This window comes from Trachinotus anak, unplaced genomic scaffold (assembly GCF_046630095.1).
Source record: "Trachinotus anak isolate AG129_WGS33_773 ecotype Australia unplaced genomic scaffold, CSIRO_AGI_Tana_v1 ptg000003l, whole genome shotgun sequence".
Lineage (NCBI taxonomy): Eukaryota > Metazoa > Chordata > Actinopteri > Carangiformes > Carangidae > Trachinotus > Trachinotus anak.
Window position 1 is genome coordinate 6,548,742 of NW_027273854.1, and position 417 is coordinate 6,549,158.

Here is a 417-nt window from a genome sequence, read left to right on the forward strand (position 1 = left end):
GAACAAAATCAACTGCATTTCAGGCCAATTATCAATAGCCTATATTTTTTTCTTTGACACTGTGATTTTTACATTATTGATCTCTCATGTTAGATCTATATTATTATTATTAGTAGTAGTTGTAGTCGTAGAAATAGTAGTAGTGCTATTATAAAATTAACATTTAACATGGGCTATCATTTCCCCATAGAGAGTTTTACATTATGGTTCACTGTTGGAGTGGATCAGTGCAGACAGAGAGCGTTAAACCCCGGTTTCTGTCCCCGGACCCCACTCTGACTGAGGATATCGCTTAGTCACCGCCGCTAACCGGGAGAAGCAGCGCCTCCCTGTGTACATACCGATTGGTTGACGTTCTTGACGGGCTTGCCTTCTCCTCAGACCGTCTCCAGTCCAGGGCGGGGCTGACTCTCCACC